Genomic DNA, 15,230 nt, shown 5'->3' with positions numbered 1-15,230 from the left:
ATCCCAACAGCCCAACTCCAGTTCTTGAGTACCCCCAACAGCCCAACTCCAGTTCTTGAGTATCCCCAACAGCCCATCTCCAGTTCTTGAGTATCCCCAAGAGCCCAACTCCAGTCCACCAGTATCCCCAACAGCCCAACTCCAGTTCTTGAGTACCCCCAACAGCCCAACTCCAGTCCTCCAGTAGCCCCAACAGCCCAACTCCAGTCCCCCAGTATCCCCAACAGCCCAACTCCAGTTCTTGAGTACCCACAACAGCCCAACTCCAGTCGTCCAGTATCCCCAACAGCCCAACTCCAGTTCTTGAGTGTCACCAACAGCCCAACTCCAGTCCTCCAGTATCCCCAACAGCCCAACTCCAGTCCTCCAGTATCCCCAACAGCCAAACTCCAGTTCTTGAGTACCCCCAACAGCCCAACTCCAGTCCTTGAGTACCCCCAACAGCCCAACTCCAGTCCTCCAGTATCCCCAACAGCCCAACTCCAGTCCTCCAGTACGCCCAACACCCCAACTCAAGTTTTTGAGTACCCCCAACAGCCCAACTCCAGTCCTCCAGTATCCCCAACAGCCCAACTCCAGTTCTTGAGTATCCCCAACAGCCCAACTCTAGTCCTCCAGTATCCACAACAGCCCAACTCCAGTCCTCCAGTATCCCCAACAGCCCAACTCCAGTTCCATGAGTATCCCCAACAGCCCAACTCCAGTTCTTGAGTACCCCCAACAGCAAAACTCCAGTTCATGAGAACCCCCAACAGCCGAACTCCAGTCCTCCAGTATCCCCAAAGGCCCAACTCCAGTCCTCCAGTATCCCCAACAGCCCAACTCCAGTCCTCCAGTACCCCCAACAGCCCAACTCCAGTTCTTGAGTACCCCCAACAGCCCAACTCCAGTCCTCCAGTATCCCCAACAGCCCAACTCCAGTTCTTGAGTATCCCCAACAGCCCTACTCTAGTCCTCCAGTATCCACAACAGCCCAACTCCAGTCCTCCAGTATCCCCAACAGCCCAACTCCAGTTCTTGAGTATCCCCAACAGCCAAACTCCAGTTCATGAGAACCCCCAACAGCCCAACTCCAGTCTCCCAGTATCCCCAACAGCCCAACTCCAGTCCTCCAGTACCCTCAACAGCCCAACTCCAGTCCTCCAGTATCCCCAACAGCCCAACTCCAGTTCTTGAGTATCCCCAACAGCCAAACTCCAGTTCATGAGAACCCCCAACAGCCCAACTCCAGTCTCCCAGTATCCCCAACAGCCCAACTCCAGTCCTCCAGTACCCCCAACAGCCCAACTCCAGTCTTCCAGTATCCCCAACAGCCCAACTCCAGTCCTCCAGTATCCCCAACAGCCCAACTCCAGTCCTCCAGTATCCCAACAGCCCAACTCCAGTTCTTGAGTACCCCCAACAGCCCAACTCCAGTTCTTGAGTATCCCCAACAGCCCAACTCCAGTTCTTGAGTATCCCCAAGAGCCCAACTCCAGTCCACCAGTATCCCCAACAGCCCAACTCCAGTTCTTGAGTACCCCCAACAGCCCAACTCCAGTTCTTGAGTATCCCCAACAGCCCAACTCCAGTTCTTGAGTATCCCCAACAGCCCAACTCCAGTCCTCCAGTATCCCCAACAGCCCAACTCCAGTCCCCCAGTATCCCCAACAGCCCAACTCCAGTTCTTGAGTACCCACAACAGCCCAACTCCAGTCGTCCAGTATCCCCAACAGCCCAACTCCAGTTCTTGAGTATCACCAACAGCCCAACTCCAGTTCTTGAGTATCACCAACAGCCCAACTCCAGTCCTCCAGTATCCCCAACAGCCCAATTCCAGTCCTCCAGTATCCCCAACAGCCAAACTCCAGTTCTTGAGTACCCCCAACAGCCCAACTCCAGTTCTTGAGTACCCCCAACTCCAGTCCTCCAGTATCCCCAACAGCCCAACTCCAGTCCTCCAGTACCCCCAACAGCCCAAATCCAGTTCTTGAGTACCCCCAACAGCCCAACTCCAGTCCTCCAGTATCCCCAACAGCCCAACTCCAGTTCTTGAGTATGCCCAACAGCCCAACTCTAGTCCTCCAGTATCCCCAACAGCCCAACTCCAGTCCTCCAGTACCCCCAACAGCCCAACTCCAGTTCTTGAGTACCCCCAACAGCCCAACTCCAGTCCTCCAGTATCCCCAACAGCCCAACTCCAGTTCTTGAGTATCCCCAACAGCCCAACTCTAGTCCTCCAGTATCCACAAAAGCCCAACTCCAGTCCTCCAGTATCCCCAACAGCCCAACTCCAGTCCTCCAGTATCCCAACAGCCCAACTCCAGTTCTTGAGTACCCCCAACAGCCCAACTCCAGTTCTTGAGTATCCCCAACAGCCCATCTCCAGTTCTTGAGTATCCCCAAGAGCCCAACTCCAGTCCACCAGTATCCCCAACAGCCCAACTCCAGTTCTTGAGTACCCCCAACAGCCCAACTCCAGTTCTTGAGTATCCCCAACAGCCCAACTCCAGTTCTTGAGTATCCCCAACAGCCCAACTCCAGTCCTCCAGTAGCCCCAACAGCCCAACTCCAGTCCCCCAGTATCCCCAACAGCCCAACTCCAGTTCTTGAGTACCCACAACAGCCCAACTCCAGTCGTCCAGTATCCCCAACAGCCCAACTCCAGTTCTTGAGTGTCACCAACAGCCCAACTCCAGTCCTCCAGTATCCCCAACAGCCCAACTCCAGTCCTCCAGTATTCCCAACAGCCAAACTCCAGTTCTTGAGTACCCCCAACAGCCCAACTCCAGTCCTTGAGTACCCCCAACAGCCCAACTCCAGTCCTCCAGTATCCCCAACAGCCCAACTCCAGTCCTCCAGTACGCCCAACACCCCAACTCAAGTTTTTGAGTACCCCCAACAGCCCAACTCCAGTCCTCCAGTATCCCCAACAGCCCAACTCCAGTTCTTGAGTATCCCCAACAGCCCAACTCTAGTCCTCCAGTATCCACAACAGCCCAACTCCAGTCCTCCAGTATCCCCAACAGCCCAACTCCAGTTCCATGAGTATCCCCAACAGCCCAACTCCAGTTCTTGAGTACTCCCAACAGCAAAACTCCAGTTCATGAGAACCCCCAACAGCCGAACTCCAGTCCTCCAGTATCCCCAAAGGCCCAACTCCAGTCCTCCAGTATCCCCAGCAGCCCAACTCCAGTCCTCCAGTACCCCCAACAGCCCAACTCCAGTTCTTCAGTACCCCCAACAGCCCAACTCCAGTCCTCCAGTATCCCCAACAGCCCAACTCCAGTTCTTGAGTATCCCCAACAGCCCTACTCTAGTCCTCCAGTATCCACAACAGCCCAACTCCAGTCCTCCAGTATCCCCAACAGCCCAACTCCAGTTCTTGAGTATCCCCAACAGCCAAACTCCAGTTCATGAGAACCCCCAACAGCCCAACTCCAGTCTCCCAGTATCCCCAACAGCCCAACTCCAGTCCTCCAGTACCCTCAACAGCCCAACTCCAGGTCTTGAGTACCCCCAACAGCCCAACTCCAGTCTTCCAGTATCCCCAACAGCCCAACTCCAGTCCTCCAGTATCCCCAACAGCCCAACTCCAGTCCTCCAGTATCCCAACAGCCCAACTCCAGTTCTTGAGTACCCCCAACAGCCCAACTCCAGTTCTTGAGTATCCCCAACAGCCCAACTCCAGTTCTTGAGTATCCCCAAGAGCCCAACTCCAGTCCACCAGTATCCCCAACAGCCCAACTCCAGTTCTTGAGTACCCCCAACAGCCCAACTCCAGTTCTTGAGTATCCCCAACAGCCCAACTCCAGTTCTTGAGTATCCCCAACAGCCCAACTCCAGTCCTCCAGTATCCCCAACAGCCCAACTCCAGTCCCCCAGTATCCCCAACAGCCCAACTCCAGTTCTTGAGTACCCACAACAGCCCAACTCCAGTCGTCCAGTATCCCCAACAGCCCAACTCCAGTTCTTGAGTATCACCAACAGCCCAACTCCAGTCCTCCAGTATCCCCAACAGCCCAATTCCAGTCCTCCAGTATCCCCAACAGCCAAACTCCAGTTCTTGAGTACCCCCAACAGCCCAACTCCAGTTCTTGAGTACCCCCAACTCCAGTCCTCCAGTATCCCCAACAGCCCAACTCCAGTCCTCCAGTACCCCCAACAGCCCAACTCCAGTTCTTGAGTACCCCCAACAGCCCAACTCCAGTCCTCCAGTATCCCCAACAGCCCAACTCCAGTTCTTGAGTATCCCCAACAGCCCAACTCTAGTCCTCCAGTATCCACAAAAAACCAACTCCAGTCCTCCAGTATCCCCAACAGCCCAACTCCAGTCCTCCAGTATCCCCAACAGCCCAACTCCAGTCCTCCAGTACCTCCAACAGCCCAAATCCAGTTCTTGAGTACCCCCAACAGCCCAACTCCAGTCCTCCAGTATCCCAACAGCCCAACTCCAGTTCTTGAGTACCCCCAACAGCCCAATTCCAGTTCTTGAGTATCCCCAACAGCCCATCTCCAGTTCTTGAGTATCCCCAAGAGCCCAACTCCAGTCCACCAGTATCCCCAACAGCCCAACTCCAGTTCTTGAGTACCCCCAACAGCCCAACTCCAGTTCTTGAGTATCCCCAACAGCCCAACTCCAGTTCTTGAGTATCCCCAACAGCCCAACTCCAGTCCTCCAGTAGCCCCAACAGCCCAACTCCAGTCCCCCAGTATCCCCAACAGCCCAACTCCAGTACTTGAGTACCCACAACAGCCCAACTCCAGTCGTCCAGTATCCCCAACAGCCCAACTCCAGTTCTTGAGTGTCACCAACAGCCCAACTCCAGTCCTCCAGTATCCCCAACAGCCCAACTCCAGTCCTCCAGTATCCCCAACAGCCAAACTCCAGTTATTGAGTACCCCCAACAGCCCAACTCCAGTTCTTGAGTACCCCCAACAGCCCAACTCCAGTCCTCCAGTATCCCCAACAGCCCAACTCCAGTCCTCCAGTACGCCCAACACCCCAACTCAAGTTTTTGAGTACCCCCAACAGCCCAACTCCAATCCTCCAGTATCCCCAACAGCCCAACTCCAGTTCTTGAGTATCCCCAACAGCCCAACTCTAGTCCTCCAGTATCCACAACAGCCCAACTCCAGTCCTCCAGTATCCCCAACAGCCCAACTCCAGTTCCATGAGTATCCCCAACAGCCCAACTCCAGTTCTTGAGTACCCCCAACAGCAAAACTCCAGTTCATGAGAACCCCCAACAGCCGAACTCCAGTCCTCCAGTATCCCCAAAGGCCCAACTCCAGTCCTCCAGTATCCCCAACAGCCCAACTCCAGTCCTCCAGTACCCCCAACAGCCCAACTCCAGTTCTTGAGTACCCCCAACAGCCCAACTCCAGTCCTCCAGTATCCCCAACAGCCCAACTCCAGTTCTTGAGTATCCCCAACAGCCCTACTCTAGTCCTCCAGTATCCACAACAGCCCAACTCCAGTCCTCCAGTATCCCCAACAGCCCAACTCCAGTTCTTGAGTATCCCCAACAGCCAAACTCCAGTTCATGAGAACCCCCAACAGCCCAACTCCAGTCTCCCAGTATCCCCAACAGCCCAACTCCAGTCCTCCAGTACCCTCAACAGCCCAACTCCAGTTCTTGAGTATCCCCAACAGCCCAACTCCAGTTCTTGAGTATCCCCAACAGCCCAACTCCAGTTCTCCAGTATCCCCAACAGCCCAACTCCAGTCCCCCAGTATCCCCAACAGCCCAACTCCAGTTCTTGAGTACCCACAACAGCCCAACTCCAGTCGTCCAGTATCCCCAACAGCCCAACTCCAGTTCTTGAGTATCACCAACAGCCCAACTCCAGTCCTCCAGTATCCCCAACAGCCCAATTCCAGTCCTCAAGTATCCCCAACAGCCAAACTCCAGTTCTTGAGTACCCCCAACAGCCCAACTCCAGTTCTTGAGTACCCCCAACAGCAAAACTCCAGTTCATGAGAACCCCCAACAGCCGAACTCCAGTCCTCCAGTATCCCCAAAGGCCCAACTCCAGTCCTCCAGTATCCCCAACAGCCCAACTCCAGTCCTCCAGTATCCCCAACAGCCCAACTCCAGTTCTTGAGTACCCCCAACAGCCCAACTCCAGTCCTCCAGTATCCCCAACAGCCCAACTCCAGTTCTTGAGTATCCCCAACAGCCCTACTCTAGTCCTCCAGTATCCACAACAGCCCAACTCCAGTCCTCCAGTATCCCCAACAGCCCAACTCCAGTTCTTGAGTATCCCCAACAGCCAAACTCCAGTTCATGAGAACCCCCAACAGCCCAACTCCAGTCTCCCAGTATCCCCAACAGCCCAACTCCAGTCCTCCAGTACCCTCAACAGCCCAACTCAAGTTCTTGAGTACCCCCAACAGCCCAACTCCAGTCTTCCAGTATCCCCAACAGCCCAACTCCAGTCCTCCAGTATCCCCAACAGCCCAACTCCAGTCCTCCAGTATCCCAACAGCCCAACTCCAGTTCTTGAGTACCCCCAACAGCCCAACTCCAGTTCTTGAGTATCCCCAACAGCCCAACTCCAGTTCTTGAGTATCCCCAAGAGCCCAACTCCAGTCCACCAGTATCTCAAACAGCCCAACTCCAGTTCTTGAGTACCCCCAACAGCCCAACTCCAGTTCTTGAGTATCCCCAACAGCCCAACTCCAGTTCTTGAGTATCCCCAACAGCCCAACTCCAGTCCCCCAGTATCCCCAACAGCCCAACTCCAGTTCTTGAGTACCCACAACAGCCCAACTCCAGTCGTCCAGTATCCCCAACAGCCCAACTCCAGTTCTTGAGTATCACCAACAGCCCAACTCCAGTCCTCCAGTATCCCCAACAGCCCAATTCCAGTCCTCAAGTATCCCCAACAGCCAAACTCCAGTTCTTGAGTACCCCCAACAGCCCAACTCCAGTTCTTGAGTACCCCCAACAGCAAAACTCCAGTTCATGAGAACCCCCAACAGCCGAACTCCAGTCCTCCAGTATCCCCAAAGGCCCAACTCCAGTCCTCCAGTATCCCCAACAGCCCAACTCCAGTCCTCCAGTATCCCCAACAGCCCAACTCCAGTTCTTGAGTACCCCCAACAGCCCAACTCCAGTCCTCCAGTATCCCCAACAGCCCAACTCCAGTTCTTGAGTATCCCCAACAGCCCTACTCTAGTCCTCCAGTATCCACAACAGCCCAACTCCAGTCCTCCAGTATCCCCAACAGCCCAACTCCAGTTCTTGAGTATCCCCAACAGCCAAACTCCAGTTCATGAGAACCCCCAACAGCCCAACTCCAGTCTCCCAGTATCCCCAACAGCCCAACTCCAGTCCTCCAGTACCCTCAACAGCCCAACTCAAGTTCTTGAGTACCCCCAACAGCCCAACTCCAGTCTTCCAGTATCCCCAACAGCCCAACTCCAGTCCTCCAGTATCCCCAACAGCCCAACTCCAGTCCTCCAGTATCCCAACAGCCCAACTCCAGTTCTTGAGTACCCCCAACAGCCCAACTCCAGTTCTTGAGTATCCCCAACAGCCCAACTCCAGTTCTTGAGTATCCCCAAGAGCCCAACTCCAGTCCACCAGTATCTCAAACAGCCCAACTCCAGTTCTTGAGTACCCCCAACAGCCCAACTCCAGTTCTTGAGTATCCCCAACAGCCCAACTCCAGTTCTTGAGTATCCCCAACAGCCCAACTCCAGTCCCCCAGTATCCCCAACAGCCCAACTCCAGTTCTTGAGTACCCACAACAGCCCAACTCCAGTCGTCCAGTATCCCCAACAGCCCAACTCCAGTTCTTGAGTATCACCAACAGCCCAACTCCAGTCCTCCAGTATCCCCAACAGCCCAATTCCAGTCCTCAAGTATCCCCAACAGCCAAACTCCAGTTCTTGAGTACCCCCAACAGCCCAACTCCAGTTCTTGAGTACCCCCAACTACAGTCCTCCAGTATCCCCAACAGCCCAACTCCAGTCCTCCAGTACCCCCAACAGCCCAACTCCAGTTCTTGAGTACCCCCAACAGCCCAACTCCAGTCCTCCAGTATCCCCAACAGCCCAACTCCAGTTCTTGAGTATCCCCAACAGCCCAACTCTAGTCCTCCAGTATCCACAAAAGCCCAACTCCAGTCCTCCAGTATCCCCAACAGCCCAACTCCAGTCCTCAAGTATCCCCAACAGCCCAACTCCAGTCCTCCAGTACCTCCAACAGCCCAACTCCAGTTCTTGAGTACCCCCAACAGCCCAACTCCAGTCCTCCAGTATCCCAACAGCCCAACTCCAGTTCTTGAGTACCCCCAACAGCCCAACTCCAGTTCTTGAGTATCCCCAACAGCCCATCTCCAGTTCTTGAGTATCCCCAAGAGCCCAACTCCAGTCCACCAGTATCCCCAAAAGCCCAACTCCAGTTCTTGAGTACCCCCAACAGCCCAACTCCAGTTCTTGAGTATCCCCAACAGCCCAACTCCAGTTCTTGAGTATCCCCAACAGCCCAACTCCAGTCCTCCAGTAGCCCCAACAACCCAACTCCAGTCCACCAGTATCCCCAACAGCCCAACTCCAGTTCTTGAGTGTCACCAACAGCCCAACTCCAGTCCTCCAGTATCCCCAACAGCCCAACTCCAGTCCTCCAGTATCCCCAACAGCCAAACTCCAGTTCTTGAGTACCCCCAACAGCCCAACTCCAGTTCTTGAGTACCCCCAACAGCCCAACTCCAGTCCTCCAGTATCCCCAACAGCCCAACTCCAGTTCTTGAGTATCCCCAACAGCCCAACTCTAGTCCTCCAGTATCCACAACAGCCCAACTCCAGTCCTCCAGTATCCCCAACAGCCCAACTCCAGTTCTTGAGTATCCCCAACAGCCCAACTCCAGTTCTTGAGTACCCCCAACAGCAAAACTCCAGTTCATGAGAACCCCCAACAGCCGAACTCCAGTCCTCCAGTATCCCCAACAGCCCAACTCCAGTCCTCCAGTATCCCCAACAGCCCAACTCCAGTCCTCCAGTACCCCCAACAGCCCAACTCCAGTTCTTGAGTACCCCCAACAGCCCAACTCCAGTCCTCCAGTATCCCCAAAAGCCCAACTCCAGTTCTTGAGTATCCCCAACAGCCCAACTCTAGTCCTCCAGTATCCACAACAGCCCAACTCCAGTCCTCCAGTATCCCCAACAGCCCAACTCCAGTTCTTGAGTATCCCCAACAGCCAAACTCCAGTTCATGAGAACCCCCAACAGCCCAACTCCAGTCTCCCAGTATGCGCAAAAGCCCAACTCCAGTCCTCCAGTACCCTCAACAGCCCAACTCCAGTTCTTGAGTACCCCCAACAGCCCAACTCCAGTCTTCCAGTATCCCCAACAGCCCAACTCCAGTCCTCCAGTATCCCCAACAGCCCAACTCCAGTCCTCCAGTACCTCCAACAGCCCAACTCCAGTTTTTGAGTACCCCCAACAGCCCAACTCCAGTCCTCCAGTATCCCAACAGCCCAACTCCAGTTCTTGAGTACCCCCAACAGCCCAACTCCAGTTCTTGAGTATCCCCAACAGCCCAACTCCAGTTCTTGAGTATCCCCAAGAGCCCAACTCCAGTCCACCAGTATCCCCAACAGCCCAACTCCAGTTCTTGAGTACCCCCAACAGCCCAACTCCAGTTCTTGAGTATCCCCAACAGCCCAACTCCAGTTCTTGAGTATCCCCAACAGCCCAACTCCAGTCCTCCAGTATCCCCAACAGCCCAACTCCAGTCCCCCAGTATCCCCAACAGCCCAACTCCAGTTCTTGAGTACCCACAACAGCCCAACTCCAGTCGTCCAGTATCCCCAACAGCCCAACTCCAGTTCTTGAGTATCACCAACAGCCCAACTCCAGTCCTCCAGTATCCCCAACAGCCCAACTCCAGTCCTCCAGTATCCCCAACAGCCCAACTCCAGTTCTTGAGTACCCCCAACAGCCCAACTCCAGTTCTTGAGTATCCCCAACAGCCCATCTCCAGTTCTTGAGTATCCCCAAGAGCCCAACTCCAGTCCACCAGTATCCCCAACAGCCAAACTCCAGTTCATGAGTACCCCCAACAGCCCAACTCCAGTTCTTGAGTATCCCCAACAGCCCAACTCCAGTTCTTGAGTATCCCCAACAGCCCAACTCCAGTCCTCCAGTAGCCCCAACAGCCCAACTCCAGTTCCCCAGTATCCACAACAGCCCAACTCCAGTCGTCCAGTATGCCCAACAGCCCAACTCCAGTTCTTGAGTGTCACCAACAGCCCAACTCCAGTCCTCCAGTATCCCCAACAGCCCAACTCCAGTCCTCCAGTATCCCCAACAGCCAAACTCCAGTTCTTGAGTACCCCCAACAGCCCAACTCCAGTTCTTGAGTACCCCCAACAGCCCAACTCCAGTCCTCCAGTATCCCCAACAGCCCAACTCCAGTCCTCCAGTACGCCCAACACCCCAACTCAAGTTTTTGAGTACCCCCAACAGCCCAACTCCAGTCCTCCAGTATCCCCAACAGCCCAACTCCAGTTCTTGAGTATCCCCAACAGCCCAACTCTAGTCCTCCAGTATCCACAACAGCCCAACTCCAGTCCTCCAGTATCCCCAACAGCCCAACTCCAGTTCTTGAGTATCCCCAACAGCCCAACTCCAGTTCTTGAGTACCCCCAACAGCAAAACTCCAGTTCTTGAGAACCCCCAACAGCCGAACTCCAGTCCTCCAGTATCCCCAACAGCCCAACTCCAGTCCTCCAGTATCCCCAACAGCCCAACTCCAGTCCTCCAGTACCCCCAACAGCCCAACTCCAGTTCTTGAGTACCCCCAACAGCCACACTCCAGTCCTCCAGTATCCCCAAAAGCCCAACTCCAGTTCTTGAGTATCCCCAACAGCCCAACTCTAGTCCTCCAGTATCCACAACAGCCCAACTCCAGTCCTCCAGTATCCCCAACAGCCCAACTCCAGTTCTTGAGTATCCCCAACAGCCAAACTCCAGTTCATGAGAACCCCCAACAGCCCAACTCCAGTCTCCCAGTATCCCCAACAGCCCAACTCCAGTCCTCCAGTACCCTCAACAGCCCAACTCCAGTTCTTGAGTACCCCCAACAGCCCAACTCCAGTCTTCCAGTATCCCCAACAGCCCAACTCCAGTCCTCCAGTATCCCCAACAGCCCAACTCCAGTCCTCCAGTACCTCCAACAGCCTAACTCCAGTTCTTGAGTACCCCCAACAGCCCAACTCCAGTCCTCCAGTATCCCAACAGCCCAACTCCAGTTCTTGAGTACCCCCAACAGCCCAACTCCAGTTCTTGAGTATCCCCAACAGCCCAACTCCAGTTCTTGAGTATCCCCAAGAGCCCAACTCCAGTCCACCAGTATCCCCAACAGCCCAACTCCAGTTCATGAGTACCCCCAACAGCCCAACTCCAGTTCTTGAGTATCCCCAACAGCCCAACTCCAGTTCTTGAGTATCCCCAACAGCCCAACTCCAGTCCTCCAGTAGCCCCAACAGCCCAACTCCAGTCCCCCAGTATCCACAACAGCCCAACTCCAGTCGTCCAGTATCCCCAACAGCCCAACTCCAGTTCTTGAGTGTCACCAACAGCCCAACTCCAGTCCTCCAGTATCCCCAACAGCCCAACTCCAGTCCTCCAGTATCCCCAACAGCCAAACTCCAGTTCTTGAGTACCCCCAACAGCCCAACTCCAGTTCTTGAGTACCCCCAACAGCCCAACTCCAGTCCTCCAGTATCCCCAACAGCCCAACTCCAGTCCTCCAGTACGCCCAACACCCCAACTCAAGTTTTTAAGTACCCCCAACAGCCCAACTCCAGTCCTCCAGTATCCCCAACAGCCCAACTCCAGTTCTTGAGTATCCCCAACAGCCCAACTCTAGTCCTCCAGTATCCACAACAGCCCAACTCCAGTCCTCCAGTATCCCCAACAGCCCAACTCCAGTTCTTGAGTATCCCCAACAGCCCAACTCCAGTTCTTGAGTACCCCCAACAGCAAAACTCCAGTTCATGAGAACCCCCAACAGCCGAACTCCAGTCCTCCAGTATCCCCAACAGCCCAACTCCAGTCCTCCAGTATCCCCAACAGCCCAACTCCAGTCCTCCAGTACCCCCAACAGCCCAACTCCAGTTCTTGAGTACCCCCAACAGCCCAACTCCAGTCCTCCAGTATCCCCAAAAGCCCAACTCCAGTTCTTGAGTATCCCCAACAGCCCAACTCTAGTCCTCCAGTATCCACAACAGCCCAACTCCAGTCCTCCAGTATCCCCAACAGCCCAACTCCAGTTCTTGAGTATCCCCAACAGCCAAACTCCAGTTCATGAGAACCCCCAACAGCCCAACTCCAGTCTCCCAGTATCCCCAACAGCCCATCTCCAGTCTTCCAGTACCCTCAACAGCCCAACTCCAGTTCTTGAGTACCCCCAACAGCCCAACTCCAGTCTTCCAGTATCCCCAACAGCCCAACTCCAGTCCTCCAGTATCCCCAACAGCCCAACTCCAGTCCTCCAGTACCTCCAACAGCCCAACTCCAGTTCTTGAGTACCCCCAACAGCCCAACTCCAGTCCTCCAGTATCCCAACAGCCCAACTCCAGTTCTTGAGTACCCCCAACAGCCCAACTCCAGTTCTTGAGTATCCCCAACAGCCCAACTCCAGTTCTTGAGTATCCCCAAGAGCCCAACTCCAGTCCACCAGTATCCCCAACAGCCCAACTCCAGTTCTTGAGTACCCCCAACAGCCCAACTCCAGTTCTTGAGTATCCCCAACAGCCCAACTCCAGTTCTTGAGTATCCCCAAGAGCCCAACTCCAGTCCTCCAGTATCCCCAACAGCCCAACTCCAGTCCCCCAGTATCCCCAACAGCCCAACTCCAGTTCTTGAGTACCCACAACAGCCCAACTCCAGTCGTCCAGTATCCCCAACAGCCCAACTCCAGTTCTTGAGTATCACCAACAGCCCAACTCCAGTCCTCCAGTATCCCCAACAGCCCAACTCCAGTCCTCCAGTATCCCCAACAGCCCAACTCCAGTTCTTGAGTACCCCCAACAGCCCAACTCCAGTTCTTGAGTATCCCCAACAGCCCAACTCCAGTTCTTGAGTATCCCCAACAGCCCAACTCCAGTCTTCCAGTATCCCCAACAGCCCAACTCCAGTCCTCCAGTATCCCCAACAGCCCAACTCCAGTCCTCCAGTACCTCCAACAGCCCAACTCCAGTTCTTGAGTACCCCCAACAGCCCAACTCCAGTCCTCCAGTATCCCAACAGCCCAACTCCAGTTCTTGAGTACCCCCAACAGCCCAACTCCAGTTCTTGAGTATCCCCAACAGCCCAACTCCAGTTCTTGAGTATCCCCAAGAGCCCAACTCCAGTCCACCAGTATCCCCAACAGCCCAACTCCAGTTCATGAGTACCCCCAACAGCCCAACTCCAGTTCTTGAGTATCCCCAACAGCCCAACTCCAGTTCTTGAGTATCCCCAACAGCCCAACTCCAGTCCTCCAGTAGCCCCAACAGCCCAACTCCAGTCCCCCAGTATCCACAACAGCCCAACTCCAGTCGTCCAGTATCCCCAACAGCCCAACTCCAGTTCTTGAGTGTCACCAACAGCCCAACTCCAGTCCTCCAGTATCCCCAACAGCCCAACTCCAGTCCTCCAGTATCCCCAACAGCCCAACTCCAGTTCTTGAGTACCCCCAACAGCCCAACTCCAGTTCTTGAGTACCCCCAACAGCCCAACTCCAGTCCTCCAGTATCCCCAACAGCCCAACTCCAGTCCTCCAGTACGCCCAACACCCCAACTCAAGTTTTTGAGTACCCCCAACAGCCCAACTCCAGTCCTCCAGTATCCCCAACAGCCCAACTCCAGTTCTTGAGTATCCCCAACAGCCCAACTCTAGTCCTCCAGTATCCACAACAGCCCAACTCCAGTCCTCCAGTATCCCCAACAGCCCAACTCCAGTTCTTGAGTATCCCCAACAGCCCAACTCCAGTTCTTGAGTACCCCCAACAGCAAAACTCCAGTTCATGAGAACCCCCAACAGCCGAACTCCAGTCCTCCAGTATCCCCAACATCCCAACTCCAGTCCTCCAGTATCCCCAACAGCCCAACTCCAGTCCTCCAGTACCCCCAACAGCCCAACTCCAGTTCTTGAGTACCCCCAACAGCCCAACTCCAGTCCTCCAGTATCCCCAAAAGCCCAACTCCAGTTCTTGAGTATCCCCAACAGCCCAACTCTAGTCCTCCAGTATTCACAACAGCCCAACTCCAGTCCTCCAGTATCCCCAACAGCCCAACTCCAGTTCTTGAGTATCCCCAACAGCCAAACTCCAGTTCATGAGAACCCCCAACAGCCCAACTCCAGTCTCCCAGTATCCCCAACAGCCCATCTCCAGTCTTCCAGTACCCTCAACAGCCCAACTCCAGTTCTTGAGTACCCCCAACAGCCCAACTCCAGTCTTCCAGTATCCCCAACAGCCCAACTCCAGTCCTCCAGTATCCCCAACAGCCCAACTCCAGTCCTCCAGTACCTCCAACAGCCCAACTCCAGTTCTTGAGTACCCCCAACAGCCCAACTCCAGTCCTCCAGTATCCCAACAGCCCAACTCCAGTTCTTGAGTACCCCCAACAGCCCAACTCCAGTTCTTGAGTATCCCCAACAGCCCAACTCCAGTTCTTGAGTATCCCCAAGAGCCCAACTCCAGTCCACCAGTATCCCCAACAGCCCAACTCCAGTTCTTGAGTACCCCCAACAGCCCAACTCCAGTTCTTGAGTATCCCCAACAGCCCAACTCCAGTTCTTGAGTATCCCCAACAGCCCAACTCCAGTCCTCCAGTATCCCCAACAGCCCAACTCCAGTCCCCCAGTATCCCCAACAGCCCAACTCCAGTTCTTGAGTACCCACAACAGCCCAACTCCAGTCGTCCAGTATCCCCAACAGCCCAACTCCAGTTCTTGAGTATCACCAACAGCCCAACTCCAGTCCTCCAGTATCCCCAACAGCCCAACTCCAGTCCTCCAGTATCCCCAACAGCCCAACTCCAGTTCTTGAGTACCCCCAACAGCCCAACTCCAGTTCTTGAGTATCCCCAACAGCCCAACTCCAGTTCTTGAGTATCCCCAACAGCCCAACTCCAGTCCTCCAGTATCCCCAACAGCCCAACTCCAGTCCCCCAGTATCCCCAACAGCCAAACTCCAGTTCTTGAGTACCCCCAACAGCCCAACTCCAGTTCTTGAGTACCCCCAACTCC

The sequence above is a fragment of the Oncorhynchus mykiss genome, chromosome 10 (genome assembly GCF_057628025.1).
Source record: "Oncorhynchus mykiss isolate SJ-2025 chromosome 10, ASM5762802v1, whole genome shotgun sequence".
Classification (NCBI taxonomy): Eukaryota; Metazoa; Chordata; class Actinopteri; order Salmoniformes; family Salmonidae; genus Oncorhynchus; species Oncorhynchus mykiss.
This window is presented reverse-complemented; position numbering follows the sequence as displayed.